This window comes from Pezoporus occidentalis, unplaced genomic scaffold (assembly GCF_034315485.1).
Source record: "Pezoporus occidentalis ecotype Australia unplaced genomic scaffold, CSIRO_AGI_Poc_V1 ctg117, whole genome shotgun sequence".
NCBI classification, from domain to species: Eukaryota; Metazoa; Chordata; class Aves; order Psittaciformes; family Psittacidae; genus Pezoporus; species Pezoporus occidentalis.
The window spans coordinates 1,017,565-1,036,574 of NW_026912961.1; positions in this window are offsets into that span (position 1 = coordinate 1,017,565).

Consider the following 19,010-nt stretch of genomic DNA (forward strand, 5'->3'; position numbering starts at 1 on the left):
GGTTGAGCAGGTTCATGTTGCCTAAATGGCTCAAACCCTTGTAGGGTTTGAGCTTGAATTCAAAACTTGAATTTTCAAGTGGGCTTAAAAATTCAGTAAATGTTCTCATATTATTCATTTTGAGCACCTCTGGGAAGGGAGGGAAACCCCCTATTTTTGTCAGAAAAAGAAGGCAGAATCTCTAGTGAAAAGACATAAGGCAGAATCTCTAGTGAAAAGACATAAGGCAGAATCTCTAGTGAAAAGACATAAGCCAGGATAAAGGATCCAGTGCAGTGAAGCAGAAACAGAAAATCATAAATATCAGTTTCCTAAATCTAATTTTATGGAAGTACATAGGGATTTAAAAAGACGAATTGCTTCCATACAGTCCAACTCTTATTAAATAAAGCAAACTTCATTAAACATGTAACAAAGTTATCTGTTCCAGCAAAAATAAAGATTTTCAGTAGAAAAAAGATTCCCACTCCAGCAAAATCAAAACTCCAAACAAGGAAGAAAAGAGGCAGCAGAAATTTAAACAAGAGATGCAAACACACGTTGCTTTAGGCCTTTACAGCTTGTACAAAGTTTTCAGGCAAAGGACCAAAAATACAACCATCGTATCAGTGCCCAAAGAGGCTTACCAGGCACCTGTGTCCCTGTGGCCCCACACAGGGAGGGTTGTGTGGCATGGGGCTCTTAAGAGCATCTAGCTCTGCTTCTTGACTTGAAAACCTTGGTCTTAAATCCCTCTAAAAATTGCAAAAACAGAGTGAAAGAATGGTTCTTAAGCAGCCTCCAGCCTATGCCAGCCTCCGGTTTTTGAACGTGGTAATATTTTATCTACATGGAAAGTTTCTTCCCAGCGGTTAGCAAAGTCTGTAACGGGAGAGCATCACAGGAGATTTGCTCTCTGGGATGGAAAATATTAGCGTTGGTGAGTCTGAACTGCAAGTGAGAGCTCGGCCACATGCATGGGGGGTACTAGGGCAAGCAGCCTTCATTTGTAGATGGTTATGCCCAAGCACAAGAGCTTGCATAGAGTGGAATTCAAGCTTTCCAGCAAATGGCATAGTTTAAAGAGGTAAAAGTAAGGCACAGACCCAGCCATGCTTTAGTAATTAACTTCTAACTTGAAAGTCAACTTAGGAGAAAAATGGTCTGACAAAGAATCTCTCTCAGCAGGAAAAAGCTGAAAATGGAGCATGACGTTTATAAAGCAGCCTCTGAGAGAGCAGAAACTCTCTCTCAGACATACCACAGGTCTCCACATTTCTCTTGCGCAAAGAGCAACACGAGAAGCACGCTTTTTACAGTTCTAAGCATATTTAATACAATGTTTTTACAACAGCTGTTGCTTTCACAGAACTTTAACCCCACTGTGTAAATGCATCACAGGCAAAATACTCTGTTGTCTTGGAGACAGCCTTTGCTCGCAAGCCCTTTTCCACCGAGCTGGTGTCAGCTTTCAGCTCCGGCTGCATTCCAGGCGGGCAGGCAGATCCTGGCCTCCCTCTCCTCTGCCTTCATTATTGTCCCCGCTGAAGGACTGATGGCTCAGGAATTTGGGGCAATTATTGGGGCACCATACGATCAGTTTCCATCAACACACCTGATGAGAAAAAGGTAAAAAATGAGTCAAAAACATAACGAAAAAAAAAACAAAGTCTGTGAAAGATTCCCTGGCATCCATTGTTTCCTTTTTGTTTATCTTTTACTTGTTGCTTATCAGGCCTGGTACATGCTAGATTTAGACCAATTTATTGTTTTAACTGAGAAGTTTTCCAAGCTGACACTTGGAAGACCATCGGAGATAATCATGTGCTGAATGTCTGCCATTAAAGGACTTATCTTGCCTGCGAAAGGTGATACTAGCTAGTGACTTGATCCCTCCAGCTCTTTAGCATACGCACTCACTGCTACAGGTAGCACACAGCAAACTCTGCCCCCATCATGTGTGTTTGTAGACACAAGCCAACAATGTGTTCTAAAGCTCTGTCTTCAATGTCAAACATACAAAAAAAGAAAAAAATGGAAACTTTTCTTAAGCCCCACAATATTTGTTTTTATCTAAGTTTTAGACATGCGAATGTTCTTGAAGTGGGTGTGCTCCATGCGCGAATAATAATAATAAAAAATGATATTATGAACTTAAAATATAGCCACCAAGTATCAAGAGACATTTTTCACAATTGAGTAGCTGGACCTAATCTTGCAAAACACCAAATGCCCTTGAATGCAATGAATGTTGGAAGGAGTCAGGTCTATCAAGCAAACACTAAAGACTTCAAACAACTAAGGTCCTAGATCCAGGAAGCTCTCTGAAAAAGCAAGGTGCTGCCATACATTAGGCAACTTTAAACAACGCTGCTTTCCTTCATGTGTAAGCACTGCTTTTGTCAGCAGGTGATGTAGAGCTAATGCAAAGCTAAAAAGTAGGCATTTTTTTAACCTAGACACCCTCATTAATGCCTAAATGTAGACTGCACTGCTATCCAGGACAATATTTAATGGAAACACGTATTTCAGATTCCTTGGTTCAAATAACACTTCCAAAGCATATATTTAACATTAAGATTGTCCTTTCCTGAACCAGAGCCCATTCAGATTCTCTGAATGTTCTTTTCAAAAGGTTTAGAAAGCAAAAATTCCCTGTGTCAGGTGATGTGTGTGAGCAAAGATCTGAGGGAACCACCTGTAACTTTAACAATGTTTGACTGGAGTAACGGCAACAAGGACCAACATACTGTCCTCTCTGCAGCAGAACAGCCCCCAACAAGGGTAAGAGTTTTGGCTGCTAAACAAAATTAGGATCGGGTTCAGGACTGGACCTGCAGATAAGTTTAACACAGACAAAAGTTTTAAAGCTATGTAGCATTAGAGCAAGGTAGACCTCATAAGAACAGCTGTGTATCCTACAGTATTGCACAAAGCTCTTCCCTGGATTAGGTTGTGTTTTAAGCTTGTGTATTGACTTGAGCATTGCACAACCCATCAGTTTATCAGTTTAGACCTGCTGGTGCTCACAGAATGCTGATTATGACATGTGGGGGGGGGGGGGGGGCATATTCAGCACAGGTCTAGATCAACTGGCACAGTCTGCAGTTGTTTCTTCCTCCCATGGAAAACATTCCTAGAAGGCATTTCAGCCAGCTCTACCCAGTCTATGAGCTTACTGCACTTAGAGCTCTTCTCCAAATTTGCTTGGCCAGGCTCATGAGGAAGAGCCTTATACATGGAGAGCTTTGTGCTTCAGCTGTGCTAAAGCCTACTCTGGCACGCCAGGGATCACAGCACTGTGATTGAGCAAAGCCATCAAACTATCGCATGCAATTGTGCTTGCAAGTGGTTTCCTCACTTAGGGTTGGGCAGCCACAGCAGCAAGTATAGTTGTAAATGCAGCAGTACAGCGGATCATCTGAGCCAGGCTTTCTACTCTTCTCTGTCCAGCTACATGGACAGGTTTGGGTACTTCAGTAGAGTACGTTTTTCTTGTCCATCGCTGATGATTTTGTCCTGGAGACACACCAGCAAATAAAGGAAAGGAGGATCTTAGATTTCCATCTTCCCTAGCGTTCTCTTGCTTCTGCTTATTCTCTGAAAGGCGACAATAAAAAATGTAAACACTGATCACTTTGCTTTCACTGATGCATCTGGAGTTACTGTCTGAGCCCCAGCAAGCTAGGGTGAGAGGAGGGTGTTTACTAAGAACTGTAGCAGTTTCTTATCATAGAAATGAACTTAGGAGCATAGAGACAAAGCCACAAGGCAAATCTACCCCAAGTGAAGTGAGCAGAATTTGGCCTCTTGGAAGATGAGTGTATGTCTGTCTGCAATCTATAATATGCTACATTCTGCAAGTGTCACACATACACCCTAGATACAGGAGTTCATTAGGAAACTGAGCTGACAAATGCTGTCAGAGTAGAGCATACTGAGCAAAGCTGGGCTGTCAGGGTAAAGCATACTGAGGAAAGCCATGCTGATCTGACCTCATAGCGAAATTACCATGTTCTTGATATTTAGATGTTTAGCTTTACTGGAAGGGAAGAGATATTTCTGACCTCAGTAATAGGCATATTTAAATCATTCCTCCTCTGCCCTGGAAAATACTTCTCGAAGTTGTGCTGCCAGCTGCACTATTTTTTTATTTCTGCAAGTTCAAAAGTGAACCTAAAAGTTATACATTGAATAGGTAAAAGGTTGCAAATGCAACTGTAAAAATCAATGTGACACTTCAGTTTCTTTCAGTGAATACTAAGCAGAGGTGGGTAATTAGAAATACATAGTACCTAATCACATCCATTTTAGTTCTGTAAAAGGGAGATCTTTATCTGGGATCAAATGAAAACACGCATGTGGAAGGTTTGCATCCAATCACAGACTATACAAGCTGACGTATTTCTAGTCAATATGAAGCAATCCAGCTGGAACTTTGAGGCCCTGAATATTCCCAAATAATCAGGGGCCCAGAATTATTAATAACTGCATTAGCAAGAGGTTTGGCTCAGTTCTAGGTATTATATTTCAAAATGGACTTGGGTATTTTTACTGGTTTAAGAAACTCATTCTGACTGAAGTGAGATGGTTGTGATTTATGTAATGCTAACCGTGACGTATGACTTTTTTCATAGATTACACTCCTGCATTTATACATAGTTCGAAGCAAAGTTCTCCCTTTATTTTCAAGAAGGAAATCCTTCAATGTCAGAGTTATATTCTTGGAATTTAATATTGGCCTCCTGGTATGTTTAGCTGGTATTTTACTTACCTGTGTTTGTGACCTCTGATATCTCTTGTTTCTTATCATCCATGTCTGCAGTCTGTCACTTTTTTGGTGCAGTTACAGCCTTCTAATAAATTATAACAAAGACTTTCAAGAAACAGCATTTAACACATGGCCCAGTGAAGGCAATGCTGTGTTATTTTTGTGTTGATACTTATGAATGTGGTAGGACAAAAATCCTGACTTTTAGAAACTTCAGGATGAATCAAAACTTTCCCAGACAAACAGATAAGTTTGCGCAAAGAAAAAGAAAACATAGGTGGCTGGATGTCCTATGGTAAGGCCTCTAAGCACTCTAAACAGCAGGGCATAGCACTGCAAAAGGAGCAGGATGAGAGATGCCTTGCTGCATTCTCGTACCCCTGTGAGGCTCTGACTCCTAGGGGTGCCTGGGACAGCAGTCACCTTTGCTGGTTCTTCAGCTTTGAAGCAAGTACTTTAGTGCTTCCCCACTTCACCCAGCAGTGAAGGTTTCCTCTGTCCCCTTCTCCTATTTCCTTCTCCCAGGAAAGCTGGAGACCCCCAGGGTGCTGATGCCACTGCCCACTGCCTTAGAGTCATCCTCATTTGCTTCAACACACTCTTGGTTTCTGTTGCCTGCAGAAGGGAGCTGAAGGGGAGAGAGAGAGGCGAGGCACAGCATCCCAGAGGGCAACAAGTTGGGACCACCAGCCCAGGAGACTGCCACAGATCAAATGTCTCCCGTGAGCATTCAGACACAGCAGGAGACAATTCAGGAGTTACAGCCTTCCTGACACCTCTCCTGGTGGACCAGTTAAGTAAATTTCTTGTTTGCCTGTAAAAGTCTTCCTGTTTGACATTGTGACAGAGCTGTATGCTATTAGGCATTGACAACACATAACTTCAATGGCCTTTTCTAGGGACATGATTGTCCAAAACCCAAAAAAGAAAAGTGATTTGCAATACTCTGGCATGAGAAACAGTAACATTAGGTAAGGCATAATGGTATGTCTCCTACTCTAAGAAGGAGAAAAATAACTGCTACAGCTGAACCCAGGACAGATGTATTCCAGTAAGAACCTTCCAAATAATCAATTCTGTCTTCTGAAATCTATGAAACAGTAAGAAATGAATTTTCTGTAGAGAAATCAGCCTCAGACCTAAAGAGTCACCAGATCTGGTCTGGTGCAACATTTCTTTATTGGACCAGTTGGTGACTGTGCCCTGTCATCTGCTGTTGGTGACAGACCAATCAGCTATTAGAGATATTTGGGAAATGAGTGGGATTCAGAATGAGGTCGTTCACACTTGCAGATATCTACAGAAACTACAGTGATGTTTGTCAGTTTAAAAAGTACAAATGTAAAGGGAAGAGGGGATTCCTGTTATATGGATTTTTTAAAAGATTTTTTCTTCATTTAAGCCGAATGAAAAATCAGTTCTGTAGAATCTGACATTTCTTCAATGTTTTATTACTTCTTAGAAATTGAAAAATAAGTATTACAGTGAAAATATTTAAAAAAAAATGGATAATTTATGTCATTGAAAGAATATCAAGCGAAATATTTGACACACAAGCTCTCTTTTCAGGTGATTTTAATGTAGCTGAAATTATTTTGATAAGTATGAAAGTAATTTGTTTTTTTTTCTTCAGCAAGGGGACCATTAGATCCAGTATGCATCCCTTTTCCAATTACATTATGCACTGAGGGCCTAGTCAGTAGCACCAACTCATGGCAAGCATTTGCTAGAGCCAGTGGACCCTTGTCAGAACAAGGAGTGGAAGGCTGATCCCTTAGGGGAGAGCAGGATTTAACAATGGTGCTGTGCTGAAAGACCTTCCTGAAGGAAAGGAAAAAACCCAACAAACAAACATGGGAAAGCCTCCAGGTAGTTCTTGTAATTAGAGACAAATTCGGTTTCATTTTCCAAAGCAAAGAAATAATTAACTTCTTTGTTTCATTTGGAATACTGAAAAAACCCAAACCAGGCTGTTTTTCAGCAAGCTCCCTTGGTGTGCTGGAGAACATGCAATACCTTCCTAACTAGCCTGGCTGGAACTATGCCTGAACCACAGCTGAATCACCTGCTGGTCACAGAAGAGGAAAGGGAAGCTTCCACAGAATCAGCAGTCCACAGATCAGATGCATGCAGACTAACTGTGGGTACCTGGCCATGCTATTCATCCTGACTGTGTTTCCACCTCACCATTCCCTGCCCTGTTATAATATACAGTGCTGTTTTCAGTCACTGGAAAATGCTGAAGTCTAGCGCATGTGGTGGTAACTCTGGTGAAATCACAGTGTTACTCTCTACCCCAGGGAGTAACACTGTCCTTGACACCTACTCCACAGCTAACAAGTGTGCCTCGTTTCCCACCTTGAACCACCTGATGCCATCTGAATTGAACTTGATACAGGCATATAGCTGTTTTGAGGAAAAGGTTTGATCAAAGTACATGGAACTCATGTTATATAGCATTTGTTTTTATTTAGCATATGTGGAATATATTAAGTGAATACTGAGGAAGGATTTCTGATTTTGTCAGTATCTGTCAATAGAGTTACAGTGTCATGGAACCGGAACAGTGAGGAGACCATCAGTCCCATGAAATGATGTGCAACTGTGCTAATCAGCTCCTGTCATTCCTACAAGTTCTCAGGTGCAGTGGCATGGACCCCTGCAGCAACAGAAGCTGCTGGCCCCCAGAAGGAGCTGCAGCTCTGGTTCTACTAGGTAATATTAACTTTCTGGTTTAGATACGAGTGCTTTCAAGCGAGCCTCCCAGTCACTCTTGCTTGGCACACGGAGTTTCAGATCACTGACTGGTCTTGGGGCACACAATCTGTGTTTAACCATAAAGGTCTGGTTAAACTAGACCAGAAGACACACTGGCTGTATTCCCACCACTAATAGACATTTAACACAATATCACAGTTAGTCCAAAACAAAATTGAAACACATCTGTTGTGCATGGTGAGCTTTCCAGTTCTGCTCCTATTGTGCTCCAGAAGCTGTTTATGTGAAAGTGGACTCTGCCGTCTCCCCAGAAAACACTAGATGACAGATCGTATAGAAACGGCATTACCACATTCACTCCAACCTTAGTTTTTTGGCTGTGGAGCTGCATCCACCTCATACATGTACTAGATGTCAAGTGGAGTGGACTGGACTAGATGCATATGTGGAAAGCAAAGGCTGCTGGGTGATCAGACACCACGTACGGTAGGTGAGAGCAGATGCAAACATTGAGGCTGATACATGGGTCAAAACAAAGCAGTGGCATATTCTAATCCACTTACTGGGTACACAGAAGTCAGGTTCACTGGTGTACTTTCTATTGTTACTTACTGAATGTGTGATATTACTCGTTTCTGTCCATCACAGTGTTGGAATTTACACTGCATCTATGCAGAGTAAATACTGGGTATGCAGGTAATGTATATACTAGATAATGTGAATACTAGATATGCAGATAATACTAGATATGGCTATATTTTGATACCCCATATTTTTTATAGGAAGGTTCTCAAATGTTTTCCCTGGTCTAAATGGCCTTGTGATGTGACAGCTCTGCTCAGGTATGCTACCATCTCAGACTTTTACTCTGCGTGGCTTTTCTTGCTCTTTTGACTCTGAGTTCACTTACAGGCTTTATTCAATGAGAGCTTAGAGTTAGCAGTCATACAGTGAAAGCAACAATAAATGGTTGAACCTGCTGTAGGATTGATAAGAAATAAGAAAAGATTATGTAGCAAATTCCACAACATCTTTCCTTCAGGCAATCCCTTCCCACATGTGCCAAGGCTGATGATGGAATTCTGCTGTGTTTGCCTAGGCAAAATGTGCCCAGCCGACAACTAGCTCCTTTTCCTTCCTGGGAACCAAAGTATTATTTTAGCAAAGTTTTTGCTATGATAGAGTGCTACCTTCCCTAGTAGCAAAAGGGAGCTGGTTTGGTATGTGTCCCTTTCCCAAAAGTGCAGCAAAGAGATTCTGTCCTTGTCCAGCAGCAATGACCTGAAGGCATCATATGTTTTCCTAAGCTAGCACTTCCTTTTTGCTAAGACATGACAGCTGTGTTAGAAAATGCTGTGTGTAATCTATGACTTAAAAACATGGAGCCTCAACTTTTAAATGAAGAGCTTGTTATTACAGTCCTATTTTTAGCCACATGTGGCAGTACTAGAGAGATACTGTTGTGTATTTTAGGTTTGTTAATAAATCTATACCCTGCCTCTGATGCTGTGCAGTGATAAAAAGTACACACAAGCGTGAAATGCAAAGACATTAATGTGTATATTGCTCAAAGGGCTCACATCTTTTGCAGATAGAGATTCTCTTATGTACTGCAGTCATTGTTTCTTCAACATGAGTAGAATGCATTATGGTATAAAAAAAGGTGCTATTTTCACCCAGTAGTTTATTTCAAAGGTTAACTTTCAGCAATTTAGTCTTGTGGAAAGAAATATTTTCATCAAAGTATTACAAAATTTTCATACAAAACCACACTTTCACAACAAACAATATAAACAGCTGCTGAACCTTCCTTTCATCACCAAAACAAGCAATAAGCCAGAACTTTACCAAAAGCAAATTTTTAGGACTGTAAAGTGACCTGGAATGAAATCACAAATGCAGTGTGGTTAAGCCACTCAATTAATTTATTTTCTTAATTTGCACTTAATGTTTTTTGAAATATAGTACTATGTAGGCATGATTTACACCAAGAGTTAGGAATGTGCTCACATGCTCCTGTTCTTTATGTCCAGGTTTTGGCCTTGGCAAAAGCATCTGTTTCACACAGTGGAAAATTGGAATCAAATTGACTTGGTTTAAATTAGTTCATTATGTGCTAAGTAGTGGTTTGGAGCTGTGAGTGTCACTATTGAAATGTTTTTCTTGTCTATAGAAAACTAGGAAATTACCTAAAGTAAAGGTGGAAAATACGAACTGATGCCAACAACACTTGAAAAGAATGGCAAGAGGTGTCAGGTCCTCACTACATGAATCATGTCAGATTATTGGCTCTCTTTCCTGAGATGCACCTGTAATGGAGGGGTTTTGATGAGAAATAGATTTTAAAAATATGTGAATGATAATTTAGAAGATATGAGTTGTGCTTTGGATAACCACAAAATTTAACAAACGCTGTTAACTCCGCAGCAAATTGTATGTGAAGCTCACTGATTTCTTGGGACTCATAAGGAAACTCAAGTAAAAGGGACATTCCTAAAGGGAATACTTCACACAGTTAGCATTTTGGCAGCTCAGCTAAAAGTGGTTTGCTGTTCTATGGCATATATGAGTTTTAACAAAAATCTAACAAAAAGTGCACTGGAACGGTTTGAATGGGAGTTCAGGGTTTGGGGTATTTTTTATGCTTTCATAACACACTGGCTAGGGGGTGGTGTCAAAGTGGTGACTGTAGCTCCTCATAGGAGGCTGAGACCTCTGGTTGTGAGTGATCCCACAGCATGAACACCAAGTCTCCGATCTCTGACCACTAATATGTTGTCCCCCAGCACATTGCCAGACACTGACAACTTATCCTGAGCATGTGAGCTAGCTGGCTAACTATCTGAGAGCTATGCTGAAAAACATGTGATGTTTCAATGCTGAAGGAAAAAAATACCAAGTTTAAAAACTGAGGCATCAATTTTTCTTTTTTTAATTTTTACCTGAAAGCTTTTAAATCTGAGCCGACAAACACTATTCACAGAAAACATTGCTCATCCTGAGAGGGGACCTTTTATCCAGGCCACTGTTCCTCTTCAGAAGAGACAACAGAACAAGCACTTGTTTGCTCTTAGGCTTCCAAGATGCAGAATGAAAGCTGGTACCAGTTCCTTCTCTCTCTTAAAGCTCTTGCCTCACCATACACAAGCACTTAACATACACCACTATTTATGTCCTTGGCTAAAACAGCCAGAGTTATCAGCTGCTCTGTGAAGACTCTGTCCTGCTGACCAATTCTCTGCAGACTACACCCTGAAGTCTCTGGATACGGCTTTGTTAACTCATCAACTTTAGTCAAGTAAACTGTCCTGGGTGCTCAAAAAATCCAACAGGATCATGGAATCATAGAATGGTTTGAGTTGGAAGGGACTTTAAAGCTCATCTCGTTCAAACCCCCCCTGCCACAGGCAAGAACACCTTTCACTATACCAGAATGCTCAAGGGCCCATCCAACTTGGCCTTGAATATTTCCAGGAATGGGAGAGCCGCAGTTCTCTATGCGACATGTTCAGTGTCTCACCATCTTCACAGCAGAGAACTTCTTCCTTATGTCTAGTCTAAACCTACCCCTGGTCATATACCTTGCAGGCGCTTGTAAAAAGTCCCTCTCCAGAATTCCTGTAGGCCCTCTTTAGGTACTGGAAGTCTGCTTTAAGCTCTCCCTGGAGCCTTCTCTTGTCCAAGTTGACCAAGCCGAACTCTGTCAGTCTGCCTTCACAGGAGAGGTGCTCCAGTTCCCTGATCATCTTCGTGGCCCTTCTCTGAACTTGCTCCAAGAGGTCTATGACCAAGATGTCAGGCAATGACAGGAAGGATCATGATGGCAGAGAACGTTGTTTTGTCACCTAATGAAACCTTGGTAGTGCTGTGTGCATGGCTGGTCTCTGAAGCCTTAGAGAGGTGTAATGCATTTGGAAAGCACACAGAGAAAGGAAAGCAAAATGCTTAGTTTGGCACAGAAGCAGGCTTAGCAGGAGGGGCTAGAAGGACTGGGACTCTTTAGTGCAGAAAGAAAGAGCGATGATATAGCACATTTACAAAATCATAATAGTAGAGGTTAAGCTGTATGTGGGCATCTCACAATAGGAGAGCTAGGAGGCATTCCATGAAACACATGTATCACCTTAAGTCAGATAAAAAAGGTATTATAGATACCTTTATATAGATTTTATTCAGATAAAAAAGATCATTTCAGTGCACAGAGCGAACTTCTTGTACTTCCTGCCAGGGGAGGGTGAGATGGCAGGCATTGCCAGCAGGCCCTCAAAAAGAGGTACAATAATCTATGAATAGGCACTAAAGGGAGGAGGCACAGATGTAGCTTATAGCACCCACAAGTGATGCTGGGGAAGAAGAAGACGAATGGCTCAGAAATGTCCAGGCTCATGCGCTCACCCCCTAAATAGCACCTGCTCTTCCAGCTGGACAGCCCAAACTCTTGAAAATCGTCCTGAAGCCAGGCTGCCGACATTTTGAAGGATTCTTGAAATGTTTCATCTGTAACCCAGGCTGCAACATGGAAACCAATGTCATAAGCTAGAACTTTCCAGGACATAGGTGGAGATGATTCCTTTTTCTGGTCAAAATTGTGACAAATGCCAACATTAAGCAATGTCTCAGTAGGAGGACTTTTGTTCTGCTCTTCTGAGCACATGATCATACTGTAGAGGGACCATTGATGCTAATACAGTGTCATCATTGTCATCGTATCTCCACTTATCTCTTGACAGTGAAACACATTGAACTCAACTAATTAATTTTTTAATCTTGGTCATTCAAACTTTCACATATTTTTACTGTTTTCAGAAAACAGCCATGTCACCTTTCAGCTTCTCACTGGTAAAAATAAAACACATACTTGCCAATGGCTCCCATGACCTATGTGCCTGGCAATCTTCAATTTTTACTTACTATGCAGTAAGGCTGCAGGAAAGAATACACAAATAAGAGATGAATGCTGCTTATTCTAAGACATGTGCATCTTTTGTCATGGGCTGAGCAAAAATTTGAATAGTATCATTAGTGGGACAGTGATATGGAAAGGAAAAAATGGGGAGACATTCAAAATTTGCTAGTCACCCAGCTATGACTATGCACAGTTATTACTGACATCCTTATGTTGGTAAGGAGGTGCCTATAAGTGGAAAACAGTCTTTGATGTAGAGAGCTGATTCTTAATAGTCCTCTTTCACTAGATCTCTGACTTTTGGACTGACTGACATACATATAATACCAGATTGGAGATCACCTGTCTCCGTATACAGAACAGATCTCCTGTATTCCCTCCCTGGTATGTAAACCTTTGTCAGCTTCCTTACCTGCCTTTTATTTTCCTACTGGATCAGATTGTTGAAGCATAGTCTACAACAATGGTGTGATTAATGTTTAGCATTATGCCTTCCTCCCTTCTTCATGTTTATGGCATTGCCTCTGCTCTTAAACAGAAAAGCACAACGCTACCTTTTGAGAAGAGGCTCTGTTCCTGTCTCATATTAAAATGAAGTTCCTAAAGACACTTCTGTCTCAGGGCCTTCTTGTTTGCCTTAGGATATCCCTTAAAGTGCAGTCAGTTAGGGACATGGGCTTACTCGAGGGCATGTATATGTCAGTGTGATCAGATGGGCTTATACTTTAATAAGCATCATCAAGCCCATTAGTAATAATGAAAGTGTTCAGGCAATGAAACTTGAATTAAGAAAACGCTTTACATACCTAGTACACAGTTTGCATTATAGGAGGGTATTGAATCAAATGCTTACCTACAACACACGCTGGCTGTATACCAGTGAGGAGGGAGACCCTTGGGCTCATAAACATCCTACGGGAACCTGTGAGGTCATCTATGCCTTAGCCCTGGCCTCCCTGTGACAGACTGCCCATGCAGCTCACCTGCTCTCTCAGTGGAAGTCAGGGATCTACAATTACTTCAGAGAGAGATGGAGGATGGCTAAAGGTTTGGAGAGCTGGAGGTCGCAAGATGGGCATGTGTGTGCATAGGAGAGGGGCACAAGCATATGCAGCTCCTTTCCCTGGTAAAAGCCTACTTGTCTCAGAGTTTATGGTTTGAGAAAAAAGAAAGAAGGCAAAGTCTTGGTGTTACTCTGTTTCTAGTAGGAATGCTTGGCAAAATCCGCATTTCAAGGTCACAGACAACTTCTGAGCTTTTCTGAGAAGGAGCTGATTTGCATAAAAACAGTACCGAGGAGCAGAACCTCAGATATTTTCAATGTAGCTGAACAAGGGTTATCCATCATTAACACTGTGTGATGGGCTTCTGCCACCTGTCCTACTTTTATTCCCTTTTGGGATCCTTGGAACTTTGACAACAGCGAATCAAAGTGCTTGAAATATTTTAAAATGGATGCATCAACTCTCAGTTTTACTGAGAGTAGTTTCTCACTGATGCCTTTCAATGTAAGCAGTAAATCAAGTCCTGACTATGTAAAGTTGTCTTTATTTCCAGTTAATGTATTCTGCTGTCACTGAAATACATGGAAAATTTGCAGGATATTTAACTAGGATTAGAATCAGACTAATTGAAGAATTACCCTGACTGCTATGCCAGCCTTGATTTACCAGCATCAGGTGCCTGGAAAAGTGCAGCTAGAGTATAGACGAAGGATACATGTTTTAAGATGCAATAAAGTCAGCGTGTTTTAGGCAGAGTAGCTTTTCCCATCAAGTTACACTTTCTTGGAATAATTTGAATGGCACATATGTGGTGTCCATGAGGAAGGAGTATTGAAGCGTTACTGTCTCAGGGGACAGCATTTTCCAGCAGCAGCTGATGTCTCAGCACTGGGTGCAGATCCAGCTACTAATGAAATGAATACTAAAGGGATAGAGGGACAAGGCAGAGGTGAGAGGTTGGCACTGATTTTGCTTGCAAAAAAAGAACTTCTTACATGATCTGAAGAAATTTTGTGTTTGTATTGTGTTTCAGCACAGCAAAGGAAGCCTTCTTCTTTACCTCTCCAGGGACATTGCTAAGCTGAGGGTCTGAGTCCCTGGCAGGAATGACTTGTTTGGGATGGGCTGTGCAGTCGCTGTCCTCTGCTCCTTGCAGTAGTGGCTGTGCACTGACAGCCATATGTCTGTGCATGGGTTGCCACATTGTCAGGGTTCAAGACAGCACTTATGGGCCAAAAGAGGGTGGAGCAGCTCCAGGTTTGCTCAGCTAACCCATTTTAGCTTAACTATCTGTAGAATGGGAGAGATGTAACCCTGTCAATCACTGCTCCTCATCACCCAGAGCACTGAATATATCCTCAGCTTAGGTATTCTGATGCTAATAATGCAAAAATATGTAGAAGGAAATCAAATAACTGCCATTTCTACTGTTTTGTTTCCTATTGCTAACACTTTTGTAGCCCATTTTGTTTCTTGAAATCACGAGTAAAAGTGAAGGTGGTTCATTCAGCCCTTAATGCAAATGGCTAGAAAGAGGGGACACAGAAATGCATCTTGACATACATCCTACCCATGACTGGCAGTATCCTGGACTCAGATAGCAGCCCCTGGCTCTGGCATCAGGAAAATGTATCTGTTGGGTCCATGTGAATCACTGGCTCCTGACTGCTATCCTGCGTCAGCTGGTAGCTGTGGCTTGGACATTGGAAGCTGCATTAGTCTGACAAAATCAAGCTCAGGGAAAATGTAAGGATCTCCACAAGATTTCAGCTTTTTGTCTAAACACATTGGTGGCATGGTGATGTTAAAAATAAGAACATGAGCAGCATATGAACTGCATGAGCAGCATAGAATCTGCAGGAGCTAAGCTAAGTAGCTGCCTCCCTAGACTTCACACAGCAATAAGAGACTGCTTGTAAGAATACAAAAGTTTACTTAAGAATTTGTTCCATTCCTAAAACACTAAATTGAGCAACAGGGTCATCAAACAGAGCAATGCTGAAGAGCCACAGCTCTTGAGAAATAAAACAAACAATCAACATTAACTCAAAGGAAGGAACAACAAGATTTTTTTGTGCGTCTGAATGTGCAAGTACTATTGTGGCAAGGAGAGCAGCTTCCCCTTTTAAAGCAGGAGACTATATTTTCATCTGATGTTATACCCTGCAGCAAATATGAAGATAGCTTCATTTCCTGTTCAGTGAGCAAAGGCAGAACACAAAAGCTGGTCTCTGTGTTTTTCTGTGTGTGAAGATTTGCCAAAGAACGTGGAATAAGCACCCTTCAGTTTCAGCTTCCTTCCCCACTAACAGCTGATCAGTCACAGGTGCCAGCAAAACATGCACCAACCTACTGAAATTTGTTGGGAGGGCTTTGTTATTCTAACACCACATTCAGTGTTAGAGAGTTCCTGGTTTGCTCTGGTTTGAAGTTGTCCTTACAAATACAGCAAAAATAGAAAAAGCTGTAAAGGGAACCTGAATAAACAGAGAAAAGCTAGTTTACAGATACAACAGCTAAATGAAAACTGCAATATTTACACACAAAATACACTGCCTGGGATGAAATCTGATTGTAGTTTCACTTTGTAGCCATGCTTTCTCTCTACAAATGCAGTTGTAGCATCTCTGTCCTCTGGTACATATCTGAGGGTCAGGCAGAGTGCTGAAGAAATTGCCTTTTTAGAGGGCTTGGGAGAGTTTGGAGGAACTCAAGAAAACCATAGGACAAATAGTCAAGCAGTCATAATGCCCTGTGGGACTTCCACTAACCTTTTTGATGCTAATACCTTTCCCCAGAATTTTCCTGAAAACAGGAGCCCTCCTCGGCAGGCAGTGCCATTTTGTGGACTGGACCAAGATCAGAGGCAGGAAGGAAAGCAGGGGTTTCCATTCTTTTTTGTGGTGTCAGACAATATACTAGGGAGTTAGTTTACCATTATTCTTGCCTTTACAACCTAAGCAACATTTGCTCTGCCAGGAAGCTAGTCATTTTGTGGCTCAGACATCATCAGTTTGAAGTTTGAAAAACCATAGTTGTTTGCAGGGACGGTAGTAATGGAAGTTTTAAAGGAAAAAAATCTTGGGTTCTGGTATCACTGACTAACCTGCTCTTATCCCATGCTCCACCTCAAGCTCATAAGGGTGTACTTCTTCAGTGCAGACGCAAGCTTTGGTGGACATAGTAGGTTCTTGCAGCAAAGAATATCCACCTGAAGACAAACCTAGTTTTTTTACAGCCATACCTGTTTCCAAGATGGCATTAGCTCAGTACCAATATTCAATACAATTGAAATAAACCAAGTTATTTCAGTTAACTAGCTCTTTAAACAGAAATATCTTAAAGACAGATGTTACCTGAGGCACCGCATTGGAAAATACAAAAGTTACTTGTCCACAGTGATGAAATTTTAATCTCTTTACTGAATAAAACTTGTGGCAATGTATTTTAGATGGTATTCCACAATGTTTTTTGCTAATAGTATTAATAGCCCCCAATATTACTAACATTCGGCTTTTTTTCCTGTGCTTTTGCTTAAGTGCTTGCAGGGTTCAAATCTATGTTCTTCTAAGGCTTTTGGCCATTTTCCGTGCCTTTATTTTCCTTTACTCTAGTAAAACATGTGAGAAGTAGTGGTTTCTGGAATTATATTTTTCCAAATGCGTTCCAACTTCTCCTGGCTTATCAGACTCAAGGAAGGAATGAGAGATTAGTGCGATGTGAGGGCAGGGAGATGAGAATAACATAGCCTTAAGAAACCCAGGGTTTTGTTCCAGGTCTGTGGAGGAGGACAGACAGTGTGAAGCAGAAGATGAAGGTGCATTTTCAGGTCTGAGTGACAAGCAACATAGATATATCTCCCAAGGTGTAGTATGCCTTCAGAGCCTTTTAGGAGAACAAGAGCCTTATATTACTTGGCTGCCTACCTGCTATTTTCTGGGTGGTGGTGGATAAGATCTTGCTGAGGCCTGTGAGAATGATTGAATTCAACCTCAGGCAGAAGATTGTAATGATATAGATAACCTGGTCCCTAAAGTAAGCTTGGTGGCCTCACCTAATTCAACTTATAGGCTGCTCATCCTTATTGGGGAAATCCTAGGAGAAAGGCTTGATCAACAAAAGGTGCTAAGTTTTGCTAGCTCAGATTAATTTTCTGTAAAGTTGTGGGTGCTTGCAACTCTGAAACTCAAGCTTTACGTACGATGCATGAAGAATCTGCCACATTCAGTGTCTCATTATCCAGGAGCATAAAAAAGATTGAAAAGGGGAAAAAAATACCCAACAAACCTAAACTTCATAAATGTTCATTAAAGTCCATCATCAATACCTAAGCAGCATGATAACACAACAATGTGTCACTTGTCACTTTGTAGCATGCAAATTTTATTCCCAAATTACCCCAGTACCCTAAATAAGAAAGGCAAAATGCACAAAGAATATGGCCATCTGGAATGCATAATATGGAAAGATCTGCAATGCATTACATGGTCTGGAAAGTGGCTGGTCAAATTCCAGAGAGCTAAGATAGACTTCAAAGTCTGGCCTCACATCAGTGAAACTGCTGATCAGCTCGGATATTTAAAGTGGGTGTAGATGAGTGAATTTATTACATTTTTTATCTGTTGCATTCATATGGGAAAACATGACTGTAGACAGGTTCTCCATTGATTTCATGCTTGGTTCCTTTGTTTTTAACTAGAGAGTGCATTTTCAAAATTTTATATCACATTCAGTCTTACAAAAAAAGTATTTTCCCATTTATAATGCCATTGTACAAGAAGAAAAAAAAAACACCAAAACGCCAAACCAACAAATGACTGTAAAGAATAAGACATGATTCGAATATCTTTAAAAAAATAGTAGGGTGATTTTCATTTTAAATAATGAGAGACAAATCAAGCTGAGTTTCCAACCTTGCTTTGTTTTTAACTCAACCCAAAACCATCTCCCATTTGCAATTTTTTATATTTTTAATTCAAACAGCTTCCTCCTGAATTAGTTGCTACGTCTGACTCTTATTTACCCAGACTTCCAGCTTTTCTACTTTTGTTGGAGAAACTGAAAGAAAGAGGAAGTCGTATGCTTCATTATTTTCTATGTGCTTATTCTAGAATCACATGCATCAGAACTAGGATTAGATGTATTCAAGACATTTTTTATGCAGCCAATAAATGAAACCATGAATATCCAAATTTTGATGATCTCTAATGGGATAACTGTATTACTCTACTCTTCTTTTTCCTCTGTAGAAGTGTTGATATAGCTGCAATAGTTCACATAAAGAATCCTTCACTAGGCTGTTCCAAAGATAGAGCAACTCTAATTAAGCATGATTTTACTATTCTGGCTATTATTTAGACATTGAAATTAAAGACGAGTAACAAAAAGATTTTTGTTTCTATAAAATACAAAAATTCTGCCTATGACAGTTTTAACTAAATTAGTTAAAATTTGTTAGCTTTTGTACTGATCATTCTTCGCTATGCAGTTCAAAGCTTTCCATGGGCAGGGACACCTCACACTAAACCATCTCACCCAAGGCTTTGTCCAACCTGGCCCTGAACACGGCCAGGGGTGGAGCATTCACAGCTTCCCTGGGCAAAGCATTCCAGTGCCTCACCACCCTAACAGG